Source organism: Mobula birostris, chromosome 2 (assembly GCF_030028105.1).
Source record: "Mobula birostris isolate sMobBir1 chromosome 2, sMobBir1.hap1, whole genome shotgun sequence".
In the NCBI taxonomy this organism is placed as follows: Eukaryota; Metazoa; Chordata; class Chondrichthyes; order Myliobatiformes; family Myliobatidae; genus Mobula; species Mobula birostris.
The window spans coordinates 71,958,618-71,982,833 of record NC_092371.1 but is presented as its reverse complement, the minus strand read 5'-3'; the positions used below and the strand labels follow the sequence as shown (position 1 = coordinate 71,982,833).

Genomic DNA, 24,216 nt, shown 5'->3' with positions numbered 1-24,216 from the left:
AACGGAGGGGGTCACGGTCGGTGACCTCAGATGACATCACAAAGGGCTCGCCCGAAAGCTGACTGCGAAGGTCTGTGTGTGGAAGCCGTTTTGAATATTCATTCGTTTTGCTCTCTCTCTCCTTCCCCCCACTGTCCATCTCCCACGGCAGCGATTACTGCGAAATGAACTGAACTAAATTGAACTGAACTTTGCGTCACTTTGAAACTGGTCATTTACTCCTAGACAACGATAGAGCTTGATTGATCCTGTTATCTTAATTCTGTGTACATGTATGTACATATTATCCTTTTGATTAGAGTACTGTGTTGCTTGTTTCTTTAATAAAACTTTTTTATTTCTAGTAATCCAGACTCCAACTGAGTGATCCATTTCTGCTGGTTTGGCAACCCAGTTACGGGGTACGTAACAAGGTGTATAGGGATTGGACATCCATAGTGAAAACGAAGCGGTTGGGACCGGGGAATTGGAAGTTATTGAAGAGGTGGAGGGCATGGGATGTATCCCGGATGTAGGTGGGGAGAGACTGAACTATGGGTGACAAAATGGAGTCCAGGTAGGCAGATGCAAGTTCGGTGGGACAGGAGCAGGCAGAAACTATGGGTCTACCAGGACAGTCAGGCTTGTGGATCTTGGGGAGGAGGTAAAACCGAGCGGTATAGGGTGTGGGAATTATGAGCTTAGTGGCGGAGGATGGAAGGTCTCCAGAGTTGATAAGGGCAGTGATGGTATGGGAGACAATGATTTGATGTTTTTTGGTGGGGTCCTGTTCCAGGGGTAAGTAAGAGGAGGTGTCAGAGAGCTGCCATTTGGCCTCAGTGAGGTAGAAGTCCGTCCACCAGACTACCACAGCACCACCTTTGTCAGCGGGTTTGATGGTGAGGTTGGGATTAGTGTGGAGAGAGTGGAGGACAGTGCGTTCAGAGGGAGTGAGGTTGGAACAGGAGAGAGGAGTGATGAAGTTGAGACGGTTGATGTCTCGGCGACAGTTGGAGATAAAAAGATCGAGTGCAGGTAGAATGCCTGGGCGGGGTGTCCAGGAAGAGGAGGGTTGAAGACAGGAGAAGGGGTCATCAGTAGGGGGAGGGGAGTTCTTGCCAAAGAAGTAGGCTTGGAGACGTAGGCGACGGAAGAAGAGTTCAGCGTCATGGTGGGTACGGAACTCACTGAGGTGTGGACGGAGGGGGACAAAAGTGAGGCTCTTGCTAAGGATAGAATGTTCTGCCTCAGAAAGGGGAAGGTCAGAGGAGATGGTGAAGACACGGCAAGGGTTGGGGCTGGGGTCGGAGGAGGATAAAGAGTGGGAGGTCTCAGGAGGAGGAGCGGGGTTGGGATGTTCAGGGAGCGGGGTTAGGAGAGGATGAGGGATCAGAGGAATGGAGGGGTGATGGGGGTAGAGAGAAGGTTGGGAGTTGCGGGGAGGCAAGAGGGTAGTGGTGGAATAAGACGGGTGGTAAGACCCAGCAACAGTAAGAGCAGTCCCGGTCTGGAGAGGGTCGGGATCTCGGTCCAAGATGGATCCGGAGCTGGAGGTGGCGGAGCCTGTAGCCTGCAGGGCCCCAGAGCTGAGGTCGAAGTTGGAGGCGAGTGAGTCTATGGCCCGCCGGGGGCTGGTGCCCATGTCCGGGAGGCCGTAGTTCCAGTCGGGGTCAGAGTCAGAGGCGGATGGGTCTTCAGCCTGCCGAAGACCTGAGAAGTCGAGGTCCGAGGGGTCGGGGTCCGGACTGGAGCCGCCAAAACAGATAGGATCTCCCAGTAGCCACCCACTTCAACTGTGCTTCACACTCCCATTCAGATATGTCCGTACATGGCCTCCTCTACTGCCCTGATGAGGCTAAACTCAGGTTGGAGGAGCAACACCTCATATACCGTCTAGGAAGTCTCTAGCCCCTTGGTATGAACATAGAATTCTCCAACTTCTGGTAATTCCCTCCCCCTCCCTTCTCCTATCCCTATGTCACTCTGCCCCCTCCCCCAGCTGCCTACCACCTCCCTCTTGGTTCCGCCTCCTTCTACTATCCATTGTGTTTTCCCCTATTCCTTCTTCACCTTTCCTGCCTATCACCTCCCTGCTTCCCCTCCCCCACCCCTTTATCTTTCCCTTTACTGGTTTCTCACCTGGAACCTACCAGCCTTCTCCTTCCCACCCTCCCCCCACCTTCTTTATAGGGTCTCTGCCCCTTTCCTCTACAGTCCTGATGAAGGGTTCCGGCCCGAAACGTCGACCGATCTTTTCCACGTATGCTGCCCAACCTGCTGAGTTCCTCCAGCGTATTGTGAGTATTGCTTTGATTCCAGCATCTGCAGATTATTTTGTGCTTGAGATAATGCTGAACCTTTATAAGACACTAGTCAGACCACACTTAAAGTATTGTCAACAGCTTTGGGCCCCATATCACAGAAAGGATGTGCTGTAATTGAAGAGAGTCCAGAGGCGGTTCACAAGGATGATGCTTGGAGTGAAGGGGATTAACATATGAGGAGCATTTGGCACCTTTGGGCCTATACTCACTGGAATTTAGAAGAGTGCAGGGGGATCTCATGGAAACTGACCGAATGTTGAAAGGACTAGATAAGGTGGATGTAGAGAGTATGTTTCCTATGGTGGGGCTTTCCAGAACCAGAGGGCACATTCTCAAAACTGAGGGATGACATTTTAGAACAGAGGTAAGGAAAAATGTTTTTTAGCCAGAGGGTAGTAAGTCTGTAGAATGCTCTGCCACAAACTGGGTGGAGGCCAAGTCCATAGGTACATTTAAGGTAGAAGTTGATCATTTCCTGATTGATCAGGGCATCAAAGGATATGGCAAGAAGGCAGGTGTACAGGGTTTCTCTTTCAATCTTTTTTCTTTTTTTAAAATCTTTTTATTATTATTATCCAAAAATTAACATGAGTACATCGAAGTAAGCAACACTTGCAATGTTTCAAGAAAAAAAACATTATTTTAAAGATTGAAAAAATTTTGGTGATTTAAAAAAAACCCCTACTAAGCAAGAAAAAGTGGGGGAAAAACCATTAAGTGTTCAACCCCGGAGCCATGCGTCATACAAAAAGCTTCTAAAGATATACATCAAACCGCCAGCAAGAGAAAAAAAAGTACCAAAAATTTACAATTGGATCATGAAGGAAATCTATCAATTAACTCAAATGATAATAACGAGCAAATGAACTCCATCTTTTCTCAAAATCAAACATAGGTTCAAAGGTTCAACTTTTAATTTTCTCCAAACTAAGGCATAGCATCACTTGAGAGAACCATTGTGACAAAGTGGGAGTGGATGTATCCTTCCACTTCAACAAAATAGCCCTCCTAGCTATCAATGTAACAAATGCAATAACATGTAATCTTTTTTTACTGATTTATAAGAATAAGGATAAATACAAACCAGAGGAGAGGTTATCTCAAATACATATTTCAATAATAGTACAAACAAAGGAATATACACTGTCAAATCATATATAGTATTATGCTAATATAAAGAGAGAAAAGAAGCACTTCTCTTCTTAACAGTTCATAGAAAAAAAAGGCTCAAGATTTCCTGTTATTGAGGAAAAAAAACCTACTAAACTAACCTAAAACAAAAAAAAAGGGGGACTGGGCAGTCCATTTTGAGGATACAGTTTAAAAAAAGGGGAAAATCCTTCTGATCAAATCTAAAACTTCATGGAGGAAAAAAATAACTGGAAAAATAAAAAGAATTAGATCATATGAAAATATTGAATAAAAGGTCGCCAAGTTTGCTCAAATTTAAAAGATGTATCGAACGTCCGACTCCTTATTTTCCCCAAACTTAAACAAGACATAACGGAGGAGAGCCAAAAAAAGACAACAGTAGGTGGATTGGGATCCTTCCAGTACAATAGTCTAGCTCTCCTAGCCAATAAAGTTGAGAAAGCTATCATGCGTTGAGCAGAAGCAGGAACGGTGTAGAGGGTTGAGTGGGATCCAGGATCAGCCATGATGGAATAATGGAGCTGACTCGATGGGCTGAATGTCCTAATTCTGTTCCTATATCTTATGGACTTATGTTCCGCCAACTCCTTCCTTCTCATGCGTGTTTCATCATCATATTATGCCATCTCATCATGGCAATCATGAAGCAGCACAATAGCGTGGTGGTTAGCACATAGCTTTATAGTACCAGTGACCTAGGTTCAATTACCTCCGCTATCTGTAAAAAGTTTGTACATTCTCCCCATGACCATGTGGGTTTCCTCCGGGTCCACTAGTTTCCTGCCATAGTCCAAAGGCATACCAGTTGGGAGGTTAATTGGTCATTGTAAATTTTTCTGTCATTAAGCTAGGATTAAATAGGTGGGTTGCTGGGCACTGTATCTCAATAAAATAAAAAAAAAATATCCTTTTCTGCTTTTCTCTGATAGTTAGCACATTGGAGCTTTCTTTACCTTGTGGCAGTAACCAGTCATGGGTTCAATGGACAAATTTGGAACTACACAGATGCTGGGTGCAACAGGTCCTTGTTACATCAGATTATTAATAAATAGCAAAAGCATAGATTGTGTTTACCCTTCTCATTATAATATGTGACTTCCTTGTTTCTCATAAGCAAAGGTATTGTTTTAACTTGCTCATTTCTCTATCTATGACCTGCTTCACAAATTCAAAAAAAATAGTCAGCTTAATGTATGAAATTTATTCCAACTTTATGTGAAACTCATGTTTTATTCTGATAATTCCTGAGAGGTTTTGCATCAATGACCACTAAAACGTGTTTAGCATTTGGCATCCATTCCCTATGCTTTCACTTTGTAACTTGCATGTTACCAGGTATGACTGGATAAGCAAGATTTCCCCTTGCCATATGAAATTCATGAATTTCTGATTATATTCATAGGTTTAGTTATATTTATTTCATAGACGTGGGATGTGATAATTTGAATGGAGTGAACAGCTGTGAGGCCAAATTAAGTATGCAATAATTTACATTTTTTTGAATTAATTGAGCTTAGTAGAAAGCCTTGTATTCTTAAGTGATTTAAAATGCTTAGTTTTGAGGGTTTAATTTTTAATTGTTTCTCTACTTTTATTTTCTCTTGCTTGATTTTTAGCAGTTGTTGAGTACTTTTTAATCTTCCACAGCATTTAGGAAATTCAAAACTGTTCAACATTCTTGATAGTTACGACGGCCAGCTAAACATTTTCCTGTTGTTTTATGGGAGGAATTTGGTCCAAAAGATACAACTTAATGCTTCATTTATGGTGCTGGGTCCTTTATTAATGAGGTTCATGAACATGATCCTGGGAATGAAAGGGTTAACATATACGCAGTGTTTGATGGCTCTAGTCCCATACTCGTTGGAGGTTAGAAGATTGATGGGGGATCTCATTGAAACCTATTGAAAATTGAAAGGCCCATATAGAGTGGACATGGAGAGGATTTTCCTGTAGTGGAGATTCTACGACCAGAGGGCACAGCCTCAGAATACAAGGATAGTCCTTTAGAACAGAGATAAGGAGGAATTTCTTTAGCCAGAGAGTGGTGAATCCGAGGAATTCATTACCACAGATAGCAGTGGAGATCAAGTCATTATGTGCCACAGTAGTGTAGTGGTTAGTGTAACATCATTACAGCTCAGGGCATTGGAGTTCAATTCTGGCATCTGCTGTAAGGAGTTTATACATTCTCCCTGTGTGTCACAACCACGGATTCGGCAGCGCAGCAGATATGGCAATTGCACTTGTGAATATGCACATGTCAGCTAATTATTATTTCATTGTGGTAGTATTTAACTCCATTCATTCCACCGTAGTATTTGTCGAGTCTTGGACACGGTAACACTTTGCTGCCTACTTGTATTCCACCTTGCCTGAGAAATTGGACTGTCGAGTGAACTAACTCTGAAGACTAATGGTATTCTTTTTTATTCTTAGTTGTTCTTTTCAGCCACAGTGTAGGCTTCATTTTCCTTTCGAAAGTTTTAGTTAACGGCCCTGTTCGGCCCCGCATTTCTTGTTTTATTTTCCCTTTAACACTGTTGGCACTAAAGTCTGTGAACAATTGACCTGCTTCAGTGTCTGCCATTCCATACTTGGGCCATATCAGAACTGGATGACACTGTGACTGCATAGGTTTCCCCTGGGTGTCCCAGTTTCTTGCCACAGTCCAAAGACATGCCAGTTACAAGGTTAATTGGTCGTGGTAAATTGTCATCACACACAAAATGCTGGAGGAACTCAGCAGTTTTAAAAGATGGGATCTACTCCTCAGCTTTTTTTCTCCAGCCCTGCCGAAGGGTTTCGGTCCAAAACGTCAACTGTACTTTTTTTCCATAGATGCTGTCTGGCTTGCTGAGTTCCTCCAGCATTTTGTGTCTGTTGCTCTGATTTTCAGCATCTGCAGATTTTCTCTTGATTGTAAATTGTCCTTTGATTAGGCTAGGGTAAAATTGGGGATTGCTGGCAGCATGGCTCAAGAGGCTGGGTGGGTCTATTCTTCACTGTATCTCAAAATAAACAAACAGTGGCAATTGATAAGTCCTTGATTAGTAAGGGAGTCAAATGTTACAAGAAGAAGGCAAGAGAAGGGGGTTGAGAGGGATAATAAATCTGCCATGATGGAATGGCCTAATTCTGCTCCTATATCTTATGCTTTTATGGTTTGATCAGTTATGGATCTCACCAAGTTCAAACTCCTAGTGGCAAAATAACTAAATCTGTTCTTAGTACATCAGTGAATAGTCATAGTCATAGTCATAGTCATACTTTATTGATCCCGGGAGAAATTGGTTTTCATTACAGTTGCACCATAAATAATAAATAGTAATAGAACCATAAATAGTTAAATAGTAATATGTAAATTACACCAGTAAATTATGAAATAAGTCCAGGACCAGTCTATCGACTCAGGGTGTCTGACCCTCCAAGGGAGGAGTTGTAAAGTTTGATGGCCACAGGCAGGAATGACTTCCTATGACTCTCTGTGCTGCATCTCGGAGGAATGAGTCTCTGGCTGAATGTACTCCTGTGCCCACCCAATACATTATGTAGTGGATGGGAGACATTGTCCAAGATGGCATGCAACTTAGACAGCATCCTCTTTTCAGACACCACCGTGAGAGAGACCAGTTCCATCCCCACAACATCACTGGCCTTACGAATGAGTTTGTTGATTCTGTTGGTGTCTGCTACCCTCAGCCTGCTGCCCCAGCACACAACAGCAAACATGATAGCACTGGCCACCACAGACTCGTAGAACATCCTCAGCATCGTCTGGCAGATGTTAAAGGATCTCAGTCTCCTCAGGAAATAGAGACGGCTCCGACCCTTCTTGTAGACAGCCTCAGTGTTCTTTGACCGGTCCAGTTTATTGTCAATTCATATCCCCAGGTACTTGTAATCCTCCACCATGTCCATACTGACCCCCTGGATGGAAACAGGGGTCACCGGTACCTTAGCTCTCCTCAGGTCTACCACCAGCTCTTTAGTCTTTTTCACATTAAGCTGCAGATAATTCTGCTCACACCATGTGACAAAGTTTCCTACCGTAGCCCTGTACTCAACCTCATCTCCCTTGCTGATGCATCCAACTATGGCAGAGTCATCCGAAAACTTCTGAAGATGACAAGACTCTGTGCAGTAGTTGAAGTCCAAGGTGTAAATGGTGAAGAGAAAGGGAGACAAGACAGTCCCCTGTGGAGCCCCAGTACTGCCGATCACTCTGTCGGTCACACAGTGTTGCAAGCACACGCACTGTGGTCTGCCAGTCAGGTAATCAAGAATCCATGATACCAGAGAAGCATCCACCTGCATCGCTGTCAGCTTCTCCCCCAGCAGAGCAGGGCGGATGGTGTTGAAAGCACTGGAGAAGTCAAAAAACATGACCCTCACAGTGCTCGCTGGCTTGTCCAGGTGGGCGTAGACACGGTTCAGCAGGTAGACGATGGCATCCTCAACTCCTAGTTGAGGCTGGTAGGCGAACTGGAGGGGATCTAAGTGTGGGCTGACCATAGGCTGAAGCAGCTCCAGAACAAGTCTCTCCAGGGTCTTCGTGATGTGGGAGGTCAATGCCACCTGTCTGTAGTCATTGAGGCCACTGGGGCGCGGTGTCTTCGGCACAGGGATGAGGCAGGACGTCTTCCACAGCACAGGAATGCTCCGGAGCCTCAGGCTCAGGTTGAATACATGGCGAAGTACTCCACATAGCTGAGGGGCACAGGCTTTGAGCACCCTGGTACTGACACCATCCGGTCCTGCAGCCTGGCTTGGGTTGAGACGTTTCAGCTGTCTTCTGTGGACCATTCATCAGTAGCTTGGCACGGATGAAAAAATCTAGGTCAATGAGTTTTATTTAGTGAGTTACTGTGCATGATAGGTTGGGAATATCTCTGGTTTATTGTGTTTATGAAATGACTGATTGAGGTTATTTATAATCTATAATGTGGGCTAAATTCACTTAGTCAGGATAATTTATATTAAAGACCTCAGTGAATTGCAGATTACAAGAGAAGTATCATCTCCTATTTTTATTTAGACTCACTATGCATTGGTAAAATGGAACTGAGTTGGCTATAATCTCCATTCCATTGTTCTCCAAATTGAAAGATTTAAAATATTCAGGTCACAGATTTCCTGAGTATATCCTCCACTGAAAATGCTTGGGAGCAAAATGTAAAACTTAAAACTTTGGATGGAACCCAGATATGTCTGGAGATAAAGTTCCCATTATTAATTGCCACATTCTTCCCCTTTTCCTACTCATTGTTCGGAAGTGGTTTTGACTCTCAAGGTTAACATACACTCAGTGGCCACTTTATTATGTGCTCCTGTACACCTGCTCATTAATGCAACTATCTAATCAGCCAATCGTGTGGCAACAACTAAATGCATAAAAGCATGCAGGTGTGGTCAAGAGGTGCAATTACTGTTCAAACCAAATTTCAGAATGGAGAAGAAATGCGATCTAAGTAACTTCGACCGTGGAATGATTGTTAGTACCAGAGAGAGTGGTTTGATTATCTCCAAAGCTGCTGATCTCCTGCGATTTCCACACACAAAAGTCACTGGAATTTACAGAGAATGGTGCATAAAACAAAAAAGGGACATCCAATGAGTAGCAGTTTGGTGGACAAAAAAAATGCCTTGTGAATGAGATAAGTTGGCAGAGACTGGTTCAAGCTGGCAGGGAGGTGATCGGAACTCAGATAGCCACACATTACAACAGTGGTGTGCAGAAGAGCCCACTAAACTGACCATAATGTTATCATGGATGTGAAAGTGTAAATGTTGGGAAGCTTCACTCACTTCCTGGCAGAAACCAGAAAGACAGTAGAACCTTGATCCTTGAAAGATTCAGGAGGATCCTGATGGAATCGGTTCTAACTAGCAACTAATCAGGAAAATTCAGGTATCATTAATGAATGACATTGATAGAGGCAATTTCCAAGCTTCTTCAAAATCTTTTGCCTTTAATATCCTTTGGTCTTCCGAATGATGTTGAAGTTTGAAACCCAGAACTTGAAGAAGGGGAACTTTGGAGCACTCACAGAACTCATTGAGGGGTCAGCAGTGGAAACAGGAAGCAGCTTCAAGTTCCTGGGTGTCAACATCTCTGAAGAATTATCCTGGGCCCAACATATTGATGGAATAATGAAGAAGGCTGCCAACAGCTATATTTCATTAGGAGTTTGAGGATATTTGGCATGTCACCAAACACTTTAGAAAATTTCTACAGATGTACGATGGAGACCATTCTGACTGGTTGCATCACTACCTGGTATGGAGACACCAATGTACAAGATTGGAAAAAGCTGCAGAGTGTTGTAGTGTCCATCAGGGTCACTAGCCTCCCTACCATCAAGGATATCTTCAAAAAGGGCATCCATCCTCTAGAAAGCAGCATCCATCATTGAGAACCCTCACTGTCCAGGGCAGGCCCTCTTCTCGTTGTCCCCATCGATGAGAAGGTACAGGAGCCTGAAGACCCACTCTGGATATTCTAGAAAGAGATTTTTACCTTCTACCATCAGATTTCTGAACAAATAATGAATCTATGAACACTACCTCACGACTCTGCTTTCATTTTGCACCTTATTTATTTTTCATAATTTTTTATTGTAATTTATAGTATTTTTATATGTTTCACTGTACTGCTGCCACAAAACAACAAATTTCACGACATATGACACAGGTAATAAACATGATTTTGATGCTGAATCTTACTCTCACCCTCAAGATTTTACAATATAACCATATATTGGTGGGAAGTCTTGGACAAATTCTAAAACTGAATGACTACATCCTCCCACCACCCCACTAGGAATAGGGTTCCCCTGGTCCTCACCTACCACCCCACCAGCCTCCGGGTCCAACATATTATTCTCTGTAACTTCCGCCACCTCCAACGGGATCCCACCACTAAGCACATCTTTCCCTCCCCCCCCTCTCTGCATTCCGCAGGGATCGCTCCCTACGCAACTCCCTTGTCCATTCGTCCCCCCCATCCCTCCCCACTGATCTTCCTCCTGGCACTTATCCGTGTAAGCGGAACAAGTGCTACACATGCCCTTACACTTCCTCCCTTACCACCATTCAGGGCCCCAAACAGTCCTTCCAGGTGAGGCAACACTTCACCTGTGAGTCGACTGGGGTGATATACTGCGTCCGGTGCTCCCGATGTGGCCCTTTATATATTGGCGAGACCTGACGCAGACTGGGAGACCGCTTTGCTGAACATCTACGCTCTGTCCGCCAGAGAAAGCAGGATCTCCCAGTGGCCACACATTTTAATTCCACATCCCATTCCCATTCTGACATGTCTATCCACGGCCTCCTCTACTGTAAAGATGAAGCCACACTCAGGTTGGAGGAACAACACCTTATATTCCGTCTGGGTAGCCTCCAACCTGATGGCATGAACATCGACTTCTCTAACTTACGCTAAGGCCCCACCTCCCCCTTGTACCCCATCTGTTACTTATTTTTATGCACACATTCATTCTCTCACTCTCCTTTTTCTCCCTCTGTCCCTCTAAAGATACCTCTTGCCCATCCTCTGGGTCCCCCCCTCCCTTGTCTTTCTTCCCGGACGTCCTGTCCCATGATCCTCTCGTATCCCCTTTTGTCTATCACCTGTCCAGCTCTTGGCTCTATCCCTCCCCCTCCTGTCTTCTCCTATCATTTTGGATCTCCCCCTCCCCCTCCAACTTTCAAATCCCTTACTCACTCTTCCTTCAGTTATTCCTGACGAAGGGTCTCGGCCTGAAACGTCGACTGCACCTCTTCCTACAGATGCTGCCTGGCCTGCTGCGTTCACCAGCAACTTTGATGTGTGTTGCTTGACTACATTTTGATTGTGCATAAACCTCAACCCCAATAATTGGATGGTTCGGCTTGGGTCAGGTCTTGAAAACTTAATGTTCTTGGATTTAAACGGCCATTGGTCAGGATGGGTTTGTGGTTAGTTTAATATACTCCTCAAACAGATTGCTAAACTGCAGATTATTTTGGGGCAGTGGGTTAAAGGACTTTTGGCCTCTGAATATTTTTATTTAAATATGAGGACTCCATCACTGTGATGAGAGGGGATGGCCAAAATCTGCAGATGCACAGTTCTGTAGTGGTTGGTACAACGCTTTACAGTACCAGTGATTTGTTTTCAATTCATGCCACTCTCTGTAAGGAACTTGACTGCATTGTTAGAGCATTTTCTGGAGTTAGGGTACATAGCAAATATCAGTTTCACCAGCAACCAATATTCAGATTAGAATATGGACTACAGATTGGATTTAAAATGCAGCTCAGAAGAATTAGACATCAAGCACCTGCATATGTATGAGTGCAGGCTAGAGTCAGTGGGGATTAACATTCAGTTTTGGTATCTGGAGTGTGGATGTGAAGAAGGAGGTGTCTGAAAACCATATGTAATTCAGTGGAAGTATTGTAGGTACATTGTAAGTAAGCATTGTTCTGCTGCACCCTTCGATCTTTAGCGTATAAAAATATCATGTAATATTGGGTCGAGAGGACTCTTCCTCCAACAGTGTCTCAATATGATGCCCACTGTTCACTTTTGTTGAATAAAACACATCTATATCCATTAGTTTCTGAGTCTCTCTGGTGACATTGTTCATATCACAACAACGCAGGTCCAAAGATGTACCGGTTAGTCTTAGTAGGTTAATTGGTCATTATACATTGTCCTGTAATTAGACTAGGGTTAAATAGGTGGGTTGCTGGGCGGCGGGCCTCGAAGGGCCAGAAGGGCTTATTCCGCGCTGTACCTCAATAATTAGAAATAAATAATAAGTAAATATTTGGAAAGTACTTCAGCAAAGAACAATGGCTTTAGAGAAGAAACAATTGGAGAATTGTTAGTGCCAATGTTTTTATTAACAAAGTAATTTACACTCACTGGCCACTTTATTAGGTACAATGTACACCTGCTTATTAATGGAAATATTTATTCAGCCAATCTTGTGGCAGCAACTCAATACTTAAAAGCATGCAGACCTGGACAAGAAGTTCAGTTGTTATTCAGACCAAACTTCAGAATGGAGAAGAAATATGAACTAAATGACTTTGACTGTGGAATGATTGTTGGTGGCAGATGGGGCGGCTTGAGTATCTCAGAAACTGCGAATCACATGGGTTTTTATGTACAACAGTCTCTAGCATTTACAGAGAATGGTGCATAAAACAAAACAAAACATCCAGCGAAAGACAGATTTGTGAGCAAAAATATCTTGTTAATGAAAGAGTTCAGAGGAGAATGGTCAGACTTGCTCAAGCTGACAGGAAGTCAACAATAACTCAAATAACTACATGTTACAACAGCAGCATTCAGAAGATTAGCTCTGATGCACAACATGTTGAACTTTGAAGTGGATGGGCTACAACAGCAAGAAACCATGAACATAGTCTCAGGGGCCATCTTATTCGGCACAGGAGGTACAGTACCTAATAAAGTGGCCACTGAGTATATGTCTCATTTTGAATTTAAAAAAATACAATTTGTCCTTGTTCTAACTGGGATAAAGTGAGTTACTAGGGAAGGATTTTGTTCTCTGAGTTACAGCCTGTATTCTACTCAGGAGGTTCTGATAGTTTACAGGATGAGTGGTGTTAATCTGTGAGGTTTTAGGGACATTGTGTAGTTCTTGAAAGTAATGGGCACAGAAACAGCATCCTTGTACATTATGTGCCTTTAGCTTAAAGATTTTGAAATGCACATTGCTGTATTTTCCACATGGAAAAATTGCCGCAGCTCGGAAAGCAGGCAACCTTCAATGTGTAAGAACATTATTTCATAAGTGCAGTTTAATTTTAATTGAAAATTGCTGAACAGCCTCTCTAATATCTTTGTAGTTAATGTTTGCATCAAACTAGCTTATATGAGCAGGTCTTATCAATGTGTACTATTAGAATCAATCCATTTAATGAAAAGAACTTAAAAGCATGATAATAGATTTAGTTCCACTTTTGATACTTAAGTCAATATCTGTAAGAACAACACATTTTTCAAAGACATGTCACCCTATTAAAATGGGGGCTGTTAACTTACAAAAACAATGAAATATTCGAGGAAATTGCACAGCAAAAGTAGGAGAGAGCAAAAGACATCCTCCTTTTTCCCTAGGAAGCCTTGGGCTTCCAGCCAATTCACTCCTCCCCCCTTCTGTTGCCTAGATACTGCCCAAGAGTTTTGCCATGGTAACATCTGGACTAAAGGTGGATGGGACCAGAGCCAAGAAGAGTTAAACTCGGGCAATAGTATCAGTAAACTTAAGAAAAATAAACACAACTCTCCTCTTGTGCAAAAATAAAAATGAACCTCTAGGACCATTTTTATGTTTTAAAATCTCACCACACTAACAAATTGCTACTGACTTGGTTGACTCAGCTCTTAAAATATTGAAACCTTTGACCAAAATAAAGATCAAGAACACGGAGTCTGAAGAAATCAGACATCTGGTTTCCCTATGGTATTAGTGCTGTTCATTCCTGTTTGTGTGTGTGTGTGTGTGTGTGTGTGTGTGTGTGTGTGTGTGTGTGTGCGCGCACGTGTGTGTGTGTGTGTGTGTGTGTGTGTGTATGTGTGTGTCTCCGTGTCATTTTGTACGTTAACATGTCTGAAGGGAGAATAAAAAAACTCACATGGATCAAAGGAACGATTTTAAACCTATGAAATGTTCTTATTAAATATCATTTTGATGTTGAATGTTTGAAAGCCATAGAGATTCAAACTATTTATTAATGTAAAAATGAAAAAAAATCACATTGTACATTGTCACTAGAAAGTTAACAACTTTGAAGAATTTAATAAGGTTAAATGCTCTTTATGAAATGAACACACGCACACACAAGCTAAAAACACTGTCATCATTGCAGGGACCACATTAGGCCAATTAAGTGCCGATACTGTATTGTCTTGGGACTCTTTAGCTCTACAAGTGTTTGTAAGGTGCAATATTTTCACTTCAGAATTTAATTTTGGTATACACTTGTGCTGAGACAGAACCATGGTAAAGATACTATGGATTGTTTGTTATTCTTGAGTTTTCTGTGACGTTGGGAACTATTGAACATCATCATATGCAATGATTTTTTTTAAAAAAGATCTTTGACTTGTGAACATCTGGCTGTGTGACATGAATAAATCCAGCAGTCTTACAAGAGATGGCATGAACTTTTAAAGGGAGCTGGGCAGAGCAGGCAAATTCCACATTTTCCTGTCAGATTGTTTTTCTTGCTCAGAATTTCTTTCTTGCTTTCTCATTTAATTCTGGCCAGCCTTGAGGACTTGCCAAAGGACTTCACTCTTCTCTGCTTTATGGTGTGATACATATATCAAATGGCACAAGAAACTGCATCTGCTGGAATCTCAAGAAACACACAGAAAGCTGGAGGAACTGATATTGGAAAGCCCACCATGGATGAGCACCATTCCTACTGTGTACAGGTCTTCAACGGATGTAATCAGTAGCAGGAATTCTGGCCAACTTTCCCCTCATTCTCCCACCATGCCCTCAGGTACTGAGGTCATTACAATGGCCATGAATGCTCAAGACAATTTTCAATAGCCCTACTGCCACCTGGCTGAATTCAGCAAACATTACAGGCCGCATATTGAACATGGTGTCACCCTATATAGTTCAGTGAGATACTGCCCCCAGCAACCAAGTCGTCAAGAAGAGATGACAGTTCCAGTTTCAGTGAGTAGAACATCATCTCTTCATGTAGCAACATGGGAATGTGAAAAGTGATTTCCAGGCACTGAATTAATTTGATCAGAGAAATTCCAATAAAATCAAACAGCATTAATTAACATTTGTACATCATACTGTGACTCATTCTTTACTCCAGCTGGCGTAATTTGGTTGAAAGGCACCAAAAAATAAACTACAGAGCTGAAAATCTGAAATAAAGATAGAAGCAGAGGGGAAAAAAAACACTGGAAACACTCAACTGGTCAGGCAGCATTGACTGAAGGAGAAAGAGGGTTAGTGTTTCTGATCAGAGACCCATCATCTGAACGGGAAAGAAATAAAATAAAAAATTAAGTTTTAGAGAAGGTAAAGGGAAGTAAGAATAGGACAAACGTGTTATCTGTAACAAGGGGAGGCTTTAGTGGGAATTTGTGTCACTGCCATCATGTAGACACGTGGTTGTCAATTTACACACTGAAAACTCCCTCCAGCTTTTGATTCATGTTAATTGAAGAATAACCATTGGTTAGGACACAGAGTAACAATCACCTTGCACTGTGTAATGGTATATTTTACAAGGTCCTGAGAGAGCAGACATAATAGAAGCCATTGTTCAACATCTCTTTCAACATGATTGCCAATAAATTGAGAAAAAAGGATTGAAAGGCTGATTTACACCACATCTCCATCATCTTCACATGTGATAGAGTTATAGAGTGACACAGCATGGAAATAATCCATTTAGCCCAAATCATCCATACTGATCAATATGTCTAAGCTAAACCAATTTTCTGGCATTTGGTCAATATCCTTCTAAACCTTTCCTATCCAAGCACCTGCCCAAATGTCTTTTAAACATTGTAATTGTACCCACCTCTATCACTTCCTCTGAAGCTCATCTCATATACCCACTACCCTCGTTGTGAAAAAATTTCTCCTCAGGCCCCAGTTGTTCCCATTTTGTTGCAATGAAGATCAAGGAACTGGATGAATTGCAATCTTTTGGATTATATAGCGATTTCAGCAATTTCTGATGATGTCTATATTTGGGACATTTCAGAGTGCCAGATCTCTTGATAATCAACCACTTTAATTCCATTTTCCTTTCCCATTTGTCTGCTACAGAGTCCTCCGCTGCCAGGTCAAGACAAAAAACAAATTAAAAGAACAGCACCTCATATTCTGTCATCAGTCCTCAGTGACCCACAAGCATTTCATAAGCACATTGAGCTGTTGCTGTCAACCAGGCCTTCTGACATTGCACCCTAAGGTCTAACACCCTGGGTTCCCAAAAGCCTCTAATAATCAAATGACATTGATTTAAGCTTTTTAAATGAAAAAGTTTTTTAAACAAAAAAGTTTTTAGACAACACATTAGAAATATTGTCAATTAATTAAAAATCTAAAGATGCAGTGAATGAAAAAAAACAAAATTATTTAAACTTACTCTTTAAATGAATGTTGGTGATCACATCACAGTAATGACAGTGCAGCAGCTACAGCTGTTGTAATGTTGTACAAAGTGCATCTACTCCTCAGCAGGATATTGACAGAGTGCCCTTAGACTCAATGACAAGTCCCTGTATAATGAGATTACAGAAGCAACTATCTCTGACCTCCAGCATTCCCAGCATTTCATGGAACACTACAGCACAGTATAGGCCCTTTGGCCCACAATGTAATATCAACCTTTTTATCTACTCTAAGATCAATCTAATGCTTCCCTCCCATATAGCCCTTGTTTCATCTATGCGCCTATCTGAGAGTCTCTTAAATCTTCCTAATGTATCAGCCTCTAACACTAACCCTGGCAGTATGTTTCATGCACTTACCACTCTCTGTGTAACAAAACCTATCTCTGACATCCCCCATACTTTCTTCCAATTAAATTGCATATTAGCCCCTTCCACCCTAGGAAAAAGGTGTTGGCTCTCCATTCTATCTTTGCTTCTTATCACCTTACACATCTTAATCAAGTCACCTCTCATCCAAAGAGAAATGCCCCAGCTCTCTCAATTTCTCCTCATAAGGCATGCTCTCTAATCCAGGTACCATCCTCTAAATCTCCTCTCTAAATCTTTGATGCCTTTCCTAAAATGAGACAACCAGAACTGAACACGATTCTCCAAGTGTGGTCTGACCAGAACTGATCTGCTATTTGCACAGTTTCTGATATTTAGAGCTGCAAAGTTGCCTTGCTGTATTTCTTTTGGATTTCTGGCATCTACAGCCATTTTGTTTACTGTGACTTTCCTTTGAAACAAAGGCTTGGTGTCGTCATATAATTTCTGAATATTGTCTGATGAAGCCATTCCTGTGGAATGCTAAACCTCCATTCATTTACTCCGCAAGTAAGGACAAGAGTCAAGGAAAAGAAACAGAAATTGTTGACTTGCAGAACACCTGTGTTCCATCTGCAATAGTCCATCTCAAGTTCCCACTTACATGTCATTTGAACTTTACTTCCAATTCCCACACTGACTTATTCATCCTTAACTTCTCCATTGCCAGCATAAGATCCAATTCAGACTAGAGCAGGGGTTTTCCACCTTTGCTATGCCAAAACCACTAAGCAAAGGTTCCATGGACCCCATGTTGGGAACTCCTGGACTAGAAGAACAAATCCTTTTTATTTACCTGGGTAGTCTACAGACTAATGATATGAACAATAAATTTTCCAGTTTAGGTAACTACACCTGCTGCATTCCTTTCCCACTCCTACTGGTACACATCATTCTTTTTCTATTTGTTCATTTTACCCATCACCCATGCACGTATCCTCCGAGTCTCTTCTCCTTGAGTCTTATCCCCACCAATACCTAATTCCATCTGACATTCATCCCTCCCTCAAATGCTTCTATTATTACTTGCCTTCCTTATTTCAGTATTGATAGCCATTGTACCCCACTTGTCTCCTTCCATCATCTGCCTTCGCCTTCACTGAGCCCTCCCTTGTTCAACCCGACCCCCCTTTTTTCTCATGTCTGCACCCACCTACCACCCACTTGCCTCGAGCTCCCAATTCTACCCTCTCTCACCTGGTTCCCTCTGCTTATTGTATCTCATCCCTCCCTGGTCCACCTACCACCCAACAGCACATGAGTCCTCCCTCCCCTTCTCCTCTTTTATACTGGCTATCTTCCCTCTCTACTTTCAGTCCTGATGCGTTGTCTTGGCCTGAAACATCAACAATTGCTTTCTGCCCACAGATGTTCGACCTGATGTGATCCTCCAGTGGTTTGGCTTTTCCCCCAGATTCCAGCCTTTGCAGTCTCATGTGTCTCCTGGAAACTATTTTTAACTGCAGATGTCTAATTGACTGTGATCAAATGGAGTCTTAAGCTTCATTCAATTACAAACAATACATCTACAGTAGTTTTCACATACTCTCTCCAACCTGAGCATCACACAAATAAAAAACATATCCATAGAAACATGTTTGTAGTTTGCACTTCATTTATTATTTTAATTTGTCTATGCCAAGAAAAGAAAGGTGATTTCCATTAGAACAGACTGGTAGAGTGCACTTGAAGATAATCTGTAAACCAGTCATGTACTGCTGGTGGGTGCTACCTGGGATAGTCTCCAGGAGACAATATTAGTTCAGACCAACAACTAACATGCGAGCACCTTTTCACACATTTGATGATGCTGTCCCATCACATGCACATGTGACTCACTCACGCACAAAGTTACCACATCACTTCCCCTCTTTGGAAATGAGCTTCACATATATATGGAGCCAATCATGTGGTTTTTGCAGAACATTTTATCTAAATTTAACTTTCTGGAATGGCATTTATTCTTGGTCTGACAAATGTGTGACATCTTGAATTAACTCACTGTTGACTTGTGTCTTCTTTTAGTAGATGGCCAAATGTTAACTTCTGGATGAAATTCATCATTACATATTTCTACCATATGTTCTGGTTTGTCTCTCACTAGCTTGGTCAAAGTGAACACTTCTGACCTTTCCTACAAATGACACATATTATTATTTAGTATGGCAGACTTGTGCTGTTTCACCACTTCATTACTTTGGAATTTCATAATTGTTTGTTGGTCCTCATATTCACCCAACCTTGTTATTCTTGTCTTTTCTCAATGGTCAGTCAAGAACAGGAGCCTTCGTCCCTCCACAAAGGTCGCCGTATACCAAGTGGTCTGTGTCATCACCCTCCTTTATAGCTGTGAAGCTTGGGTAACCTACAGCCGTCACATCAAGTCCTTGGAGCACTTCCACATAAGCTGCCTCCAGCACATCCTGGGAATTACCTGGTGTGAGCGGGTGCCTCACACTGAAATACTTGTAAAGACCAACTGCGGAAGTATTGAAGCCATGATCACCCAGCGTCAGCTGCAGCGGCTGGGGCACGTGATAAGGATGCCCCCTTGTCGACTACCCCACAGAGTGTTATATGGCCAGCTACATCATGGTCGACGCTCAGCTGGAAGGCCGAAGAAGGGCTATAAAAATCAGATGAAGAATGCTTTAAGGAAGTGCAAGATCAGACCAGAGGACCTGAAGGATGTTGCTGCTGACCGTACCACTTGGCTACAGCTGTGTAGGGATGGAGTTCGTATTCTGGAGATGGAAAGAACAACCGGAAGACAGCAGAAGAGAGCCAGGAGAAATGCAGCCATGGTTGCCACCACTCCCACATATACATGTCCCACCTGCAATAGAGCTTGTGGGTCCAGGATAGGACTGTAAAGTCGTCAAAGATCTCACCGTTAAAGGAGTGGACGTCGTCATCGGATTTCGATGAACAACCGAAGAAGAGTCCAGATATGACATGTGATCTTCAAGATTCAAATTGTCTAATGTCATTTCCTTTACACAAATGTAAAGGAGAACAAAATAAATATTACTCTGGATCTGATGCAACACAAAAAAATCACAATAGATAAAGAAATCTAAAATAATAATACTTCTACTACTATAATTAATAATAATAATAATAATAATAAACACAATAAATATAGATACATAAGATAGCTTATGTACATAGATAGATTGTATGTCCATAAAGCGTTGACTGGCACAGGAGTGTCTGCACATAAGGTGACTAACAGGACATAATAAAATAATGGTGTTAGGGAGTGTGGAGGGGTGAGTTACAGTTTGGAGGTATTCATCAGCCTTACTGCTTGGGGAAAGTAATTGTTTTTGAGCCTGGTGGTCCTGGCATAGATGCTATGTAACCTTCTCCCTGATGGGAACGGGACAAGCAGTCCATGAACAGGGTGGATGAGATTCTTCATGATGTAACTGGCCCTTTCCCATAATCTTTCTGTATATATGTCCTTGATAGTGGGTAGGCTCACATATATGTCAGTGATACATTGGGTAGGTTTGAACACCTGTTGTACAGCCTTTCCATCCCCATCAGTGCAGTTTCTGTACCAGGTAGAGAGGCAGATTGTTACAGCGCTCTCAATGGCACACCTGGAGAATGTTTTTTATTTCAGCTTCTTATTCTTTCCTTTAATAAACCCAAGCACATACGAAGTCAGTGACATTTCATCAGCACTGTTAAGATAAATCCTATAACTGAATGTGGTATTGTCCAATACTTGAAAAAGTAGCCAGCTGATAAAGAGAACAGCCTTAGAAAACTTGCTTCTTCAAGACACCGTTAAGAATACAACAGGCCTCTCAGTTCGAGGCTGGATGGTGTGGCGATATTATTGCATCGTATGAAGTACTTAAATTGATGGATATGAAATGAGGTTCAATTTCTGACAATAACTGTTCAGGTATATTGTGGGTTGCAGATATCTATCTCAGTTCCCCAGTTGTACAGTCTACTGTTGTCTGTGATCCTATGTGCTGATTTTAATCTATTTAGGATGAGTATTGATAAAACTTCTTGAAATGGCCACTTCAAGACTGTAAGAGGTATCCACGAAAGTGTTGCTCTGCAAACTTGTCAGTTTATGTAGGCATTAAATCTTGTAGCAACACAGAAAAAGAGCTGGAGAAACTCACTACTTATCCCGGATTCTGTTCCCTTCCTTTCCAGACCCGACGAAGGGTCTTGGCCTGAAAAGCCAACTGTTTGTTCCTCTTAAAAGATGCTGCCTGACCTGAGCTCCTCCAGCACTTTCTATGTGTTGCTCAAGATTTCCATCATCTACATAATCTCTTGTTTTTATTAAATCCTGTTGATCTCTGTCAATACTTGTTCAGTGTACATAGCTTCTAACACTAATCATCCTATTTAAAACTGGTATGCTCTGACAGAATCTCATTTACAATCTATCCGGGATGACTAGCCTATGTTTCTACCCTGGGGAGAATTTGAATCTGTAATAATGTAATTATTGCATGTCTATACGAAGAAACGTATCTGAATTAGTATCACCTTTGAGAACATAGTCACAGAAATATCGAGATAACACGTTCATCATCTCAACATTCTAAAATCTACCAAGATCTGAAATGGCAAATGCAGACCTTGAAGGGTCTATAGGAGTTTATGATCTGTGGTTAAATTGAAAAATCTTTTCAACTGGAAACAACAAAATATCTTCACTCCAGGAAGAAGAACTTGAACTCATTTCTCTGTAAGAGTATAATTCTGATAACTTTTAGTTAGAGAACAAGTTTTATTTGTATAACTCATGCTATTTGATAATTCTTATTCCATTTACAATTTTCATTCTTTTAAATCACAGTGTAAGCAATTTTGTTACTGTCAGTATAAATCTGGAATTTTACAAATTCAGTAACACCTGTCCTCTGGCACATTTTCTCTTCTCTTTGCTTTTATAATCCTTGAAGAGGACCACACCTTGTTATTGGGTTTGGAGGCTTGCATGCTTCACTGATCCAGAGAGCTATGTCGGCTGGAGTCAGGACTTTATGCTTTGGCTCTTGGTAGGGTCACCCATGCCAAACAGGTCAAAGGTTAGAAGCCATACTAAGAGTGGTCCACTGGTCCTCCAGGTTCGGGGCTCAACTCAGGTCTAACAATCCTGACTGGTCAAAAATATTTGTTACAGAAACAGCATTTGAAGAATCCTTCTATATCTTTGTGCGACTATATTCCTGAGGCTCCACCCAGGACTTGTGTGACTGAGGGTAGTGAAAACCAAAAGGAAGCTACTGATATAATGGAGGAGGCCCTGACTACCATGAGAGATGGAAGACCTTCATCGCTGCCCTGAACGCCAGTGATGTAATCGGCCGTTTAATTGCTTTTGCAATGAATGTGATTTTGTACGTCACAAGTTGTAAACTACTGGTATCTTCCTGCAGCCCAAGACTATTTCACTGAGTTTTGTGTTGAGGTGGTGTAGTCATTTGAAAACAAATAGAGCCATAGGGTAATGGAAACAGACCCTTCAGCCCCACGTCCGTGCCCACCAAGCTAGTCCCCTTCATCCACATTTAGTCCATAGTCCTCTGAGCTCCTCCTATCCAGGAACTTATCCAAATGTTTTTCAAATGTTATTATTGCACCTGCCTTAACTACTTCCTCTGTCAGCTCATTCCATATATGTACCACCCTCTGCCTGTCCGGTCTCTTTAAATCTTTCACCACTCACCTTAAGCCTATGCCCTCTTGATTTTACTTCCCCTTTCCTGGCTGTGTGCATTTACTATCTCTATACCCCTCATGATTTTATACACTTCTCTAAGGTCAGACTAAGGTTATACAATAAAATCTTATCCTGAAATGCAAATTTTGCCTTTCATGAAGGTGGTGGAAATGAGATAATCCCAATTACACAGAAAAGGGCTTTGTCCAATCTTGCCATTATTGACTGGTAAAGCTTCGAAAATAATTGAATTCTGTGGAATGTTGTCACATGAGTACAGATTCTTAATTATAATTATGATTAAACAATATTAATTCTTCTTATTCATACTTTATAGTGTTTGTTGCACCTGCATGTCATAGCGACTGATGACTAATCTCTGAAGTTCTTTGAGGAGGTAATCAAGAGGGTAGATGAGGGTAGGGCAGTGGATGTTGTCTGTATGGACTTCAGCAGGACATTTAACAAAGTCCCTCATGGCTGGTTAGTTTTGAAGATTGGATTGTGTGGGATCCAGAGGGGGATAGTGGATGGGATTCATAATTGGCTCAGTTGTAGGAGGCAGAGGGTGATGGCTGAGGGTTATTCCTCTGACTGGATGGTTGTGCCTAATTGTGTGTCACACCAGTTGATGCTGGGACCTTTGCTGGTTGAAATTTTAGTTAATGACCTGGATGTGAATGCACAACGCGTGGTTATTAAGTTCAGAATCAGATATTCAGACATTCAGAATTCAGACATTCGCATACATCATGAAATTTGTTGTCTTTGCAGCATCAATAGATAATAGTAGAAAAAAATGTGAATTACAGTAAATGTATACATATGTATGTAGTGACATAGTGTTCATTGGTTCAATGACCATTCTGAAATTGAGTGGCAGAGGGGAAGAAACTGTGAGTCGTTTGTGAATGATATTAAAATAAACAGTGTTGTGGATAGTGTAGAAGGTTATGAAAAATTACAGGGGGAGCTTGATCAGCTAGGTATGTGGTCTGAAGTACTGCCAGATGTTTTAAGTCCATATAAGTGTGAGATATTGCATTTTGGGAGATCAAATCAGCATAGGACTTACCAGTGGATAGAGTCATAAGTGCAGCACAGGAACAGGCCTTTCGGTCCATCTAGTCAATGCTGAAACCATTTAAACTGCCTGCTCCCATTGACTTGCACAGTGACAATAGCCCCCCACACCCCTACTATCCATGGATGGTAGAGCCAAGCAGAGTCTGAAGAAGCAGAAGGTCTTGGAGATCATAGTTCACCGAAAGTGGCGCCACTGGTACAAGGGTGGTGAAGAGCACATTTGGCATGCTGGCTTTCATCCTGAGTACAGGAGTTGGGAAGTTATTTTGAGTTATATAAAATATTGTTGAAGTCATTTTAGGAGTACAGTGCACAGTTTTGGTCCACCTGTTATAGGAAAGATGTTATCAAACTTCAAAGAGTGCAGAAAAGTTGGGAGTCTGACCTGAGTTACAAGGAGAGGTTGTGGACTACCT

The 24,216-nt window shown here is 42.0% G+C and overlaps 1 long non-coding RNA gene across 2 annotated transcripts in view; it reads right to left on the bottom strand.

Moving 5' to 3' along the window:
• The window catches only part of LOC140208532 (uncharacterized), a 106,551-nt gene extending 89,857 nt beyond the window's left edge, over nucleotides 1-16,694 (bottom strand). For both annotated transcript variants that reach the window (XR_011888811.1, XR_011888810.1), the window contains exon 1: nucleotides 16,614-16,694. This is a non-coding gene — a long non-coding RNA (uncharacterized lncRNA). The remainder of the gene's footprint in view (nucleotides 1-16,613) is intronic.
• Between the last annotated feature and the right edge of the window lie 7,522 nt (nucleotides 16,695-24,216).